Source organism: Cupressus sempervirens, chromosome 7 (genome assembly GCF_028749045.1).
Source record: "Cupressus sempervirens isolate cs-2001-9-10 chromosome 7, ASM2874904v1, whole genome shotgun sequence".
NCBI classification, from domain to species: domain Eukaryota; kingdom Viridiplantae; phylum Streptophyta; class Pinopsida; order Cupressales; family Cupressaceae; genus Cupressus; species Cupressus sempervirens.
The window spans coordinates 898,158,048-898,170,967 of NC_143124.1; positions in this window are offsets into that span (position 1 = coordinate 898,158,048).

Here is a 12,920-nt window from a genome sequence, read left to right on the forward strand (position 1 = left end):
TTCAACTCTCAATTCATTTTTCAGTTGATTATTCTCTGACCTCAAATCTGTAATCTCTTCCACTTTCCTTTCAATTTCATGATTGGCACTTAGTAGCTAATTGGCCATGTCAAATTGATTGTGTCTCAATGTTTGTACTTCATTGATCCTTTCATCAAGTCTTGTACCCATTTGCCTCTTTTCTTCATTAGCCAACATCTTGTCTTCTTCAACCTTTTTCTTTTGTTCAGTGATTTTGCATAGCCTTACCAAGTGAGTGTATTTCACATTCTCTCTTTAGTGCTCTTACCTCTTCATTGAGAATTTTTCTCTTCTCCAATAGATTTTCTATTGCTACAACAATTTCACTAGATCTTCCTTTATCACATAAGTCTTCAATGCTTTCTTCCTAGTATTGTGTGTCATTTTGTTGGATTTCCATCTCCTTCCTTATTTTCAAGGTTTTTTTTAGTTCCTCCTTTACAACCTTAATTTGGTCCAATGCAATATGCAAATCAAGATTTTGATTCTCAATCACCTTTCCCAACTTGTAGGCTTCCATCTCCAAGATCTTTGACTCTCAAGTGGTTAGATTTCTTTCTTAGAGATCTCAACTTTGATACCAATTGTTGGAAATCTAATGGGAAAGTAAGATGATGAGAGGGAGGGGGGTGAATTAGGATCTTCAAACTTTCACTACTTTAAACACAAACCATATAAAACTTATTTCACCATTCACCACATTAACCTTTACCATGAATTGTCATGTAATAACATGTGATATCAGATCTATCATCTACTTGCATGAATAAAACACATGAAAATGTAATCAATAGATAACACAATATTTGGTTACATTAAAACACTCCAAGGTGAAGGTAAAATTGTGGTGGGGATGACACTCACAAATTATTCACTACTACAACAATAAAGTTCCTATTAGGGATACAATTTGATCATTTATGATCATCTACCCTATGAGGGATCTCCTTTATTAAAATCTTATAAGACTATTAAGTCTACTTTGAATAAAGGATTTAAACTTCACAATGTAAGTACTCTTTTAAGAGATTTACAATAGGCCTACTAGGACCAATCTATTTAAAGATTTTCCTGATACACTTGTTAGAATGTAACAATACCTTGATTCTTCAGCTTGCCCTAATATTCTGATAACCATTCTTCTCCATCCAAACTATAATCACCTCCCTATGACTAACTTGCAATAAGTTACATTTCTTGGTCACCTTACTCCTTAAAATTTAACTCACCGATTCACCTTTAGCTTCGCATTCCTCTCTCTCATAACAAAAAATTTCTCTCTTAAAACCATTCTTTTATAACCATCTCATGAAGCTTCTAGATCTTGACCAATGATTAGGATTCACCCTTTTCTACACTTAGTATTTCCTATTTTCTGATTGGTTGATCATAACACATAAGGGTTAATGATGCATAATCACAAGCACAATTACCTCTTTGATTCTCTCCTCAAACATAGAAAAATATTTCTAGCTCAGAAAAATGGTTTATATATGGTTTTGTGTCATTCCAAAATCAAATACAAAAGCTGTGTAACTCATCACATATAACTTATGATGCTCAACTATGCTTGTTCTTCATGTTGTCCCTCGGTATTAACTTTTCTTATTTTTTAATGCTTTAACTTTGAACTGCTCAACTTATATAGCACTTGACAATAACTAGAATGCTAGATGACTATAATGTACTCACTAATTATATTTTCCTCGGCATATACTAAACTTATATACTTCTCACTTTATAGCTTTGACCTATATTGTGGCTCGATTGTAGTGCTAACTGACCAACTCTGCCTAGTAAATGACTAAGTGTACTTTTGCACTAATAAACAATACAAGATTGCTTTTAGGGTCAATACTATCAGGGTTATGGATGCCTCATTCAAAGTACACCAATGTCATGTGTAAACTAAGAAAATATCATCCTTGGTCCCATGGATGCATTTCTATCAACAAGGTATAATCCAATTTGATACTATGTAGCTTACTATGACAATGAATTTCATGCCTTTCTCTCTTAAAAGATGAATGCTTAATTTACACACACACACTAGAATGAATTCTCAATTCAACTCCTTTGATGGAATGACATATAAAATCTACGTTTTGGTCTATAAATTTTTAGCTTGACAATGTCATTACGAATCTTACACACTAGGATCCACTGTGGCTACCACCTCACTCTTCCCCTCATTTGTACAACCATTTAGCTTTTCATTCTATGCCATGATTCTCAAACTTTCTTGATTTTCCATTAATGAGGTACTTCTTCATTCCCAAACTTGCCTCGCCTTTTCTCACCTCATACTTCTCTTTCTAAGCCTTGGTGCTACACAAATGTGTAAGAAAAAAGAGATTGTGTGAATCTAAAAAAGGTAGCCTTCATTGATACACTCTACAATACCGGGTACAACAACCCATTGTAATACAATTCTTCACAAACTTCTTATTGCATAATGATAAATAGTATGTGTATTCAATTAAAATATATACAAACTAGTACTTTATGATTTAGGTTTATTGCATAATCTAGTAGCTAGTAGTAAACATATTTGAATTTATATTTGATGATAACAAACAACGCCATTTTCTAAATACTATGATTAATTTTTTTTATTCCAATTACTATGACAAATGTACTGATAATAAATTAATGTTTACTAATTTGACATGTAAACAAAAAATATATTATAAACCCAAATGATCTTACTTTTCCAAAATAATTCTAAACATTAGGATTGCAAAATAAAATCTCATTCTAATTATATAGTAATATTTCCTTCAAAGTTGTACAACATAAAATAACTACATCAACTCTATTCAACGATAAAAATATATTCCAACACAGACTTTGACCAATCAATCAATATTTACATATTGATCACACATGAAAAATATTTTATATTTTCAAATTAATGTCAAATATTTCAATCATTAAAAGATTTTCAAGATTAAATCTTTTAACAAGTTAACAATTATCAAAATTGTCAAAATTGTCACATCCAAAGCCCCCTATTGGCTGTTCCCTTATGCCTCCTATGCCGCAAGTGCTTGTAAGTAATATTTATTGTGATCATGTAAAAATTATATGAGATTAGTGTCTATTAGGATCATGTAAAAATTATGTATGTTTTATAATATAACCTTGATATTTTCTAGATAAGAAGGAATTACTAAGTGGTATTTATTGAGATCATACACAAATTATTCATAATAAATAGTGTTCATTGTGATCATGTGAAATTAACAAGAGTAGTGTCTATTTGGATCATGTGCAACTTAGAAGGAATCAATAAGGGGTATTTATTGAAATCATACAAAAATTACTTATGATAAATAGTGTTCATTCTGATCATATGAAATTAATGTTAGTAGCGTCTATTTGGATCATGTGCAATTTATGTAAGTCTTATATTTTTTATATTTTGAGGATGGAATGATAAAGTGGTGCTTATTGAAACCATGAAAATTATTTTGATATTTTTAGATTAAATGTACAAATAAATAGGAGTATATATTAAGATAGTTACATGAGGATAAGAACAGTATCTATTGAGATCATGTAAAACTTAATTAGATGTGAGAGTAGTCAGTAGTGTCTATTGCAACTTTGATATTTTTAGATTAAATCTACAAATAAATAGGTAGTATAAATTAAGATTGTCACATGAGAGTAGTATCTATTGAGATCATGTGAAACTTAATTAGATGTGAGAGTAGTAACTATTGGTTTGTGTGAAAATTAGACTTCATTGTAGTTTTTATTGGGTTCATGTAAAATTTAGATGAATTAGATGTGAGTCTAATACCTGTTGGAAAAAAATAGATTTTATTGCAGCTTTTAGTGGGTTCATGTAAAATTTAGAAGAATTAGATGTGAGTGTATTACATATTGGAATCATGGAAAAATTACATATGATAGTAGCGTTTATTGTGTTTATGTAAAAATTAGATGAATTTGATGTGAGATTAGTATTTGTTGGGATCATGTGCAAATTAAATGTGAAAGTAGTGTCTATGAATATCATGTAAAAATTGGATATAATTTTCTAGATCATATCTACAAATAAATAAATAAAAAAGAATTATCTAAAAATAAATAAATAATAAAGAATTAATGTTTATATGTGAGTGTAATATCTATTGGGGATTACATGTGAGAGTAGTGTTTATTAAGTATATATAAAAAATAGATGAATTAAATGCAACAATGTTATTTGTTAGGATCATGTGAAAATGATGTGAGATTAGTGTCTATTGAAATTATGTGAAAATTAAATATATTTTTCTAGATTAGATCTAAAAGTAAAGTAAATAAGTAATGTATCAATAGTAGTAATTTCTTCAATTAGATTAAAAAAATGAATAAATTGTATTATCAAATTTTGAAAAAAAGAATAAATAATATAACTAATTTAAAAATTGAATAAATAGTCTTATAATGAACAAATAGTATTATTAAAACCTAAAAAAAAATAGTATTATAATGATCTAATAGTGTATTTAGATTAGTGAAAATAGTTTTGTATAACAATAAGTAGATCAAGAATATCATGGTAGGGGTAGTTCTATTTTGGACTTGATCTCATGATACAATGCAATTGCCAGGGTCGAATAGGTCTAGATTATTGTTAAAGGAAAAAATCTAAAAATCCTTAGTCCTCTTTTCAATTGTCGTTCCCATAAACCTTCACTCCCATAAGCCTCCTCTCCCATAAGAGGAAGTTGAAAGGAAAATCCTAATTTGGCCTTGGACTTTTCTTTCTTTTTACATGACCCTTAACTCCTATAAAGAGAAGTCAAAAAGAGAATTCTAATGGTCGTCGAAAGGAAAATCTTAATGGTCTTAGACTTTTCTTTCTTTATACATGATCCTTCGCTCCATAAGGAGAAGTCAATAGGAAAATTCTAATGGTATTAGATTTTCTTTATACATGATCCTTCGCTCCATAAGGAGAAGTCAATAGGAAAATTCTAATGGTATTAGATTTTTTTTTGAATTGCATGACCCTTCACTCCCATAAGGGGAAGTTGGAAGGACAACGTCTAGTTTCTTAGGCTACATGTTGGGCTTGTCCCATGTTCTTGGTTTAGTTTTATTTAATTGTTAATTGTTCCACTATATCTAGTTTCATAATCCTTCACTCCCATAAGGAGAAGTTGAACGGACAACCTCTAGTTTCTTGTTGGGTTTGTCCCCTATTCTTGGTTTAGTTTTATTTAATTGTTAATTCTCCCACTATAGCTACTGAGTAGTCTTGCAAATCTTAAGTGTTAGGGTTTCAATCCCTATCAAAACCTATTTTCAATCCCATTTTTAATAAATAGATTTAAAGGTCACTTCAAAGCTTACATTTTCTTAAGGAAAAATAATAATTATTAATTCCATAAGGGGAAGTTGAAAGGACAACCTCTAGCTTCTTAGGTTGCATATTGGGCTTGTCCCCTGTTCTTGGTTTAATTTTATTTAATTGTTAATTGTCCCCCTATATCTAATGAGTAATCTTGAAAATATTAAGTTTTAGGGTTTTAATCCCTATCAAAACCTATTTTCAATCCCATTTTTAATTAATAGATTTAAAGGTCCCTTCGAGACTTACATTTTCTTAATTAAAAACAACTATTAGTGAATAAAATCAAAACTAAAGGAAGATAAATTTATATACCAATTAGTAGATTTCAATCTCGTTTTAGATTTGAAGGTCCCTTTGAAACCTATTTTTTCTTAGTAAAAAATACTTATTAATGAATAAAATCAAAATTAGAGGAAGATAAATTTATATAACAAGTAGTAGATCTAAAATTTACCTCATGCTTATGTTGATATATCTTTGATATAATTTTGATATTTCCTATTGCTTAACTTTTTTCATAATAATTTATTAAATGACAATAAATTTCTCAGAACCTCCATTATCAAAATACTCTTTAAATTACTCTCTTTAATTTAGAGAGAAACATGGAAATAAACAACCTTAAGAGTAAAACTCTTCTACAAGGGACTTCTAGATGTAAGATATATTGTCAAGAAATTATGTACAAAAGAATTAGGAATATAGTAAAACTCTTCTACAAGAGACTTCTAGATGTAAGATATATTGTCAAGAAATTATGTACAAAAGAATTAGGAATATATTCCGAATTCTTTTGTACATAATTTCTTGGCAATATATCTTACATCTAGAAGTCCCTTGTAGAAGAGTTTCCGAATTCTTTTGTACATAATTTCTTGACAATATATCTTACATCTAGAAGTCCCTTGTAGAAGAGTTTTACTCTTAAGGTTGTTTATTTCCATGTTTCTCTCTAATTTAAAAAGTATTTTGATAATGGAGGTTCTGAGAAATTTATTGTCATTTAATAAATTATTATGAAAAAAGTTAAGCAATAAGAAATATCAAAATTATATCAAAACTATATCAACATAAGCATGAGGTAAATTTTAGATCTTATTTGACCACCCTTAAGCACCTCACACTAAGAGAAGAAAATTGAAACTTTAAAACAAAAAGTCAACTTTGACTATTTAATACTTTTAGTATAAGAATCTAGTCTTAGCATGTTTAGTCATATAAGAACATGTACCTTTTAACAGAAAAAACTCTTTCAAAAAAATACTTATATTATAACATATGGTTCCTTTCAAGAGAAAAATCTCATTCCAACAAAAAAAGAAAACTTGTATTATTCAAATGTCCAAACTCCAAAGAGAAAGAAAGCCTACACAATTTTAACTATCCAGAAATAATTTATCTCACCACTCCAAAATCAGAGTAGTAAAACATAGGAACGCCTTTTTGGTGTGTGAAACAATAGCTTGTCATTTACAATATCTATTTCAAATAACCAGTTTTGACACTGGTAATGTTTATACACATTTATATACGTTTATGTGACCTCCACAAGAAATACTAGGAGAACATATGGTTAGAGACATGGGAAAACAAGAGCATTAAATTCCAAAGGCGAGTTGGAAGAGATACATGAGAAGAAGGAAAATGCAGGCATGAACGAATACAGAAGCAGGGTTGATTCTTCTTGGCACAAATTCAGCAACTCTGCCATCTCCGGGGATTTGAAGGAGCAAACCAGGAGAAAGAAGAATAAATAAAACCACAGCTATGGCAATCGAAGCCCAGTCGGCCATCTTCTACAAAAACAATAACACACAAATTCATTCATTCATGATTTGCATCATCTTTCCTTCATAAATACACTACGTCCACACATGCAACGATTTTGCATGCAACCTTACTCTTCTCCACGTTTTATCACCATTGCCACCACACTCTCCTCTATCGACATTGAATGACACCCATTTTAGGAAAAAATGATATAAATAGAATAATTCTATAGATAAGCCCAAAAAGTTCTCAAGATGACACGTAATTGATTTTGGAAATTTGTTTCAATACAAAAACATGTCATCATGGCTCCTCCTCATATGTGTATGCATATATCTATTGAATTTTTATGTGTATATATGTATGTGTAAACATATTCATATATTAATTGAATATGTGTGTGTGAGAGAGAAAGGAGTTTATTATAGAGTGGGTTATTTACATGGATTTTCAAAGTTGTGAAAGTAATTAATATTATTAAAGTTTAGTGTTCGACATTTATTTCATTTGATCATTTCACTTTGACGTAAAGGTAAGCAAATTCCTTGTTTCTTTTGAATTTTTTTTTATAGTTATATATAACAGTGAAGGTTTGTGGAGTATCCATTCTTTCAAACTCATCGAAGTAATGATCTCAACTTCTCAACTTCATTTTTTAAAGCAAAGTATTGAAGGGTATTCATTCTATCAAATTCATGGAGGGCACAATCTTGATCTTGTCTCTTTTAGTGTTAGTGCCTTGCATTTTGCAAAACTCAATTGCTAATGAATCCATTAAGAACAATTCAACATTACAACAAGATCAAGAACCCATTGACCTCTTCCTTTTTGAATATATTAGATCACTATGTAATAAAAAGTTGTTTAGCATTTATTTTTCCATGTTAACGATATATTTTTTTTTGCAAAATTGTATAGGTGTAATAAGAATAAAATTTTCACTAGAATATTAAATAATTCAATAATTAATATATGTCAAGGTTTATAGCTAAGATTGAAAAAATTAAATACATGATTTAAATAGAATGAATATAACATTGATTTCATTTTTTTGATAATAGAATATGTTATAGATATTCATGAATTTTGACTTATTATTATATTATAAATTAGGATCATGTTTGAAATCACGTCAAATTTTATAAATTGATTGTTCTCTATCCTAGTTCACATCTATGGTTATAAAACTAGTCATTATAACCACACAACTAAATTAATGCATATAACTAAGTTTATACTCATAAAAATAAACTTGACTAAACCATGGATTGAGATTCATTGGGCCTCTATGTTTGTTGTATGAGTTTAGTAAAGTATTGTTTACAAATACTATTTGAAAACTCTATTAGCAAAGGCTATTTTCTCATCAATTGATACCCAAATCAAATCAACTTACAAGCTATGCAATAATGATAAAAGAAAACAAGAAAGCATAGAGTCTTCCTCTAATAATGATGCAAGCATGTGTGTTGCAATCACGTCATTGTGCTATGATTGGTTTTTCTACAATTCTCTCATGAGAATAATTGTTCTAAGTCATGGTTGTTGTAAATGTGTTATTGTTGAGCATCGTAATAACATGATAACAACGACATAAATTTGTGAGAATATCTCTCTTGAAAAGTCAAAATATTAACTCCAAGGTTCTGGGAGGCTATTTTTCAACTGACCGAGTAGCTCAATTTAAGATAAATATTTTTGTTTAACGAGGAGACCTTTGTTGGTTCAGTGAAGTCGAATTTGTAACTTTTTGACAGTTTAGAAAATATTTAGTGAAAAATAATATTTTGGTTATTGTTTGAATTTTTTGATGATGCATGCAAGACTAATTTAACATGAATTTCTAACTTAACCATTTTTTATGAAAAAGAAAATAGATAAGGTAACAAGAAAGATAAGAAAATTGCTGAAAAGAGAAATCTAAGTAAACATAAGCCATAGTTGCAACATGTTTGTGAATTAAATCTTCAAAGGGGATGGTAGAAAATCAACAAAATTCGAGACGATGCAACTAGAATCTCCCAGATGCAATTGCCAATGAAACTTTCTAATATAGTAAGATTTTTCACAACTCATCAAGTTATGTGGCTACAAAAAGTGTGCGCACACAATAAAAATTCCTATGAACATATGCAGTTAGTCACAACATAAGTATTATGTAGCTATTCATGAATAATCCTCGAATCCAAAAATCGTAGAGATTTTCTAGTGCTTAAAAATATCCAAAAAAAAAAAAATGATCCCCCATCTAGTAACCAACCCTCAACCCATAATAAAGTGGATACTATGAATAAGGAAGCTAATAATAATAAAGACAATTCTGTGAATCGTGTAGGATGATCATGGAGAAAAAAAATGTTACTTTAACAAATCCTCTATATAAGGATAATTATGTTATTTTGCATACTACTCACTAAGACAAAAGTACTCACAATCCTTTTAATTCTCGACCACAATATATCCATGTGAATAGAGAGAAGGCTAATGAGGAAAATGACTTAAAATTGAATGCACAATAGCTAGCCCTCAAGAAAATCAATGCGAAAATGGATTGGGGTCTGAAACAACAACCTTTGGGTTCTAATGTTTTCCCTAGTCCTGTATCCATCCACAATGAGGAAACATATTTGAAAGATAATACCAATGATAATTTAGGAGCCATTGTTTCAATATAAGAGGGATTGAAAGAAGTGGAGAACATACAAAAGAAAATAAAGACATGTGAAATAACTATTAGTTGAAAAAACTGTAAGAGAAATGCCAAGATTCAAAATAATGAAATGCCTGAGTGTTTTAATAGATTGTGTAATAGTGCTTATCCCTCCAAAAATTAATTATAAATTGTCACATCTGCATTAGGAATATTAAGGGTCTTGAAATGCCTAATGTGAAATAATTGGTGTAATAAATTGCATCATAAAGATATTGTTTGTCTTCGAGAGATTAAAGTGTCTTGCTACCATGCCTTTAACACTCTTAAGTTCATCTAGGACAAGGCTAAAAGTGTCTACTCAGGATATGTATGAAATAAAGGAGGTGTTTCTCTCTTGATAGGACCCAAATGGATTAACAATATGGTTTCATATGATACCTCCCCCTGCTATAGAGAAATTTGGGCCACTTTCAATGATAAGAACAATAAATTTAGTATATGTAACATCTATGCTTCAAATGATTATAGAGAAAGAGTAGCATTATGGGATTGGTTGGCTGATAATCTTCCTAATAGTAACTAGATTTTTATAGGGGACTTTAACATGATTGAAAATGACTTTGATAAAATTGGTGGATCAAAGCATGAGTGGAAGGGTAATAAAATGCTTTTATGGCCCAAGTTTGGAAGAAGGTTCAAAATTAAATCCCCTTGGAAAAAAAAAGAATGAGCTAGAAGGAATCTAGTTCACATGGTGTAACAATCAAGCCAAAAGAAAAAGGGATCTAATGTAGACTGGATAGAATTTACTTTAATTCCTACTCTATAGGATTGATGTAGGAATCCAAGAAATCTCCTATCATGGTCTTCCTAGCTGGTATGTTAGACGATTCTCCCATCTCGACCTACATTCAGTTTAAGGTGGATGATATTCCTAAGCCCAATTCTAGAGTGAATTCCTTTAAAATAAACATCTCTTTTTTACAAGATGAAGATTCTATCAATGCTATTAGAATGGTATATGTTATTACTAATTTTTGTAATAGTAATACCTTTGTTTGGTATAAGTGGGATCTAATTTTAGATTCTTGGAAAAATATGTCTTGGATTGTTGAGACTAAACATGCCAAGGATATAAAGTTTAAAGAAATTGTTTATCAAAAGAGACTCAATGAAATTGAAGGAAGATTGCAAGATAGAGTAAGTGATGTGGATTTGGAAAATGTCTTGGTCATCACTAAGATGCATTTAAGGAACATTCAAAACTATAAAATCCAAGGTCAAAAAATCAAAGCTAAGGCCAACTGGCTTAAAGAAGTCGGCCATAGGATCCAAGTATGTTTTTAATTTGATCTATACAAACATGCTACAAAATGCATTAAGAGTGTTTGAATTGAGAAGGGCTATACCAATGTCAAGAAATAAATTGTTGGTTCTTTTCAGTAATACTATGATAAGTTGTTTACCTTAGAGGTTGATCAGGAGAGAAATGAAGTTCTTAAAAAGTGTCTTAGTCTTATTCCTCATTAAATACCCAAAAAGTAGTCCAATGCTCTTTGACAAAAAATAGAGATCCATGAGATTGAAGATACTATTATCTCCCTAGTCAATGAGAAATCCCCTGACCTTGATGGTCTACCTACAGAATTCTACAAGAAGAAAAAAGAGTGGATCTTAGAAGATTTTTTGTAGGTTTATGATAAGGCCTTTGAGGTTGGTACTCTTTGAGAAAATATTAACAAGGGTGTCATCACAATTTTGCCTAGAGAGGAAGATAAGTCTCAAGTAAAAAATTAGAGGCCAATCACCTTGTTCAATTTTTCTTACAAAATTATTGCTGAATTTTTGGAAAGAAGAATCACTAACATGCTTTACAGTATTATCTCTATTACCCAAATTGGCTACATCAAAAGGATATGCATTCTAGAGAACCTGATCACAACTTGGGAGGTTATGAAATGGGCAAAAGATAGTGGGAAAAATGTTGGCATGAATCTTCTTGACTTTGAAAAGGCATATGATAGGATTGGGTGGAAGTTTGTGATTGGAGTTCTATGGGCTATGTGATTTCCTCCTTTCTTTTGTAAATAGGTAAGTATTCTCTTTAAGGATGCCTCTATTATTATATAGATTAATGGTGAAATCTTAGAGGAAATAGGTAGATCCATTATACATGGATGCCCCCTTGCCCCTTCCTTTTTTTTTTGGTAGAATATGCCATATTTTATGTGCTTAAAGCTAAGGATTTGGGACATCCTCTTAAGGGCATTGAGTTGCCTAATAAGGAAGAGTTGATTTTAGAGCAATTTGCAGATGACACATCCTTCTTTATGGATCTTTCTAAGGTTAATTTTGATAGTATGGTTTGCAAATTATTATTCTCTTGTGAAGCCTTGGGAGCAAAGATTTCCCAGACAAAATCTTCTATCCTTGGCTAGGATGAAAATCATCCCACTTGGGTTCTAAATGAAAAGTGGCAATGGGTAGGACCCAATAAGATTATAATATATCTTGACATTTTCTTTTCTGTGGATCCTTCTTTAAAAGATATGTGGAATTAGATTTGTAAAAAGATTGAGAAAAAACATGTTAAATGGAAAACTCATTTTCTTTCCTTGGATGGAAGAGCACAAATTATCCAAAAGGTGCTCTCATTGAATGCAATATATTATGCTTCAACCTCTATATTTGCTAATTATCAGTATAATAAATTCAAAAAATCTTGAGGGAGTTCCTATGGTCAAATGGTATTGGGAACAAGAAAAAGTACTATGTTAAATGGGAATGGTGTTGTTATTTGAATGATCTTGGTGGCCTTGGCATGAGAGAGCTTAGGAAATAAGGCCTTGGCCTTGCTTCTAAATGGATTATTAGAGCCCTTAATCCCTACTACATTTGGATCCAAATTGCGATGGCCATTGATCACCCAACTGACAATACCATGAATTGGTTCCCATTAGATGGTCGTCAGACTTTTTCTATCACAAATTATGATGGCAAGGGCATCCATCACAATTGAGACAGAAAAAGTTGTCAGAACTTGGAAGATGGGAAGGGAAGGGGTTCATCTTCACACCAACACAATTGTGATTGTAGCGCAAATACAATGGCTATCTGTTGGAG